The sequence below is a fragment of the Anoplophora glabripennis genome, unplaced genomic scaffold, assembly GCF_000390285.2.
Source record: "Anoplophora glabripennis isolate ALB-LARVAE unplaced genomic scaffold, Agla_2.0 scaffold4320, whole genome shotgun sequence".
Taxonomy (NCBI): Eukaryota; Metazoa; Arthropoda; class Insecta; order Coleoptera; family Cerambycidae; genus Anoplophora; species Anoplophora glabripennis.
The window spans coordinates 1-809 of NW_019420405.1; positions in this window are offsets into that span (position 1 = coordinate 1).

Consider the following 809-nt stretch of genomic DNA (forward strand, 5'->3'; position numbering starts at 1 on the left):
CTATTGAATATTTTATCGCGGTAGAACAATAACACGTGGTTTTATAGCAATAAATAATCACTTATTCAAATTCACGCAAGATTTGCGTCATTTGTAAGAAAAACTGCAATATTCAATATTATTACAACGACTTTATTTTTGTTGACGAGTACACTTCGCTGGCTAGTTTAAATCTGATATCTTAAAAACTTCCCTAAGCCTATATATCTGTATACATATCTATCAACACAATTTATCAAGGGCTTTGAGTGTTTATTTGTTTTCGTTGGCCCTACGGCGACGTTCCCTCGCCTGCGTTGCATGTCTGGGTGCTTACACATTTGTGCGGTAAATCATTACCAACGAAAAAAAAGAGATAGCGTGGCAGCTGACAGTTCAGGATTATTAAAAATGAAGAGCTACCAAAGGAACAATGCGTTTTCATGTTGAGCAATATTTTTAAAATAATGAAGGTCTCGCAATTTGCATACAAAATATGGTCGGAATAGTGATTTAATTTCATCGATAAACTCACGTTCATTGGAAAACCCACAACTGATGTGTAGATGCATCACGTGTTACTATTTGGTGCCCCCGGGGTTTACACAGACGAGCCGGCGAAGCAAGAAGAGCGCCAGAAGAAAGGGCCCTAGCCGGCGGGGCCCAGCCAGGACAAAAGGAGGTCCCACAAAGCGCCTACACCGGCCGCATTTGCGGTCGGGGTAGACGACGGATGGGGCCCACCTACGAAGGCTGTCCAGGCCTACACGAGATGAGGCAGGATAAAGAGGGATAATCCCCCTCGATCCCAAATCATTGAGGCCAATTTC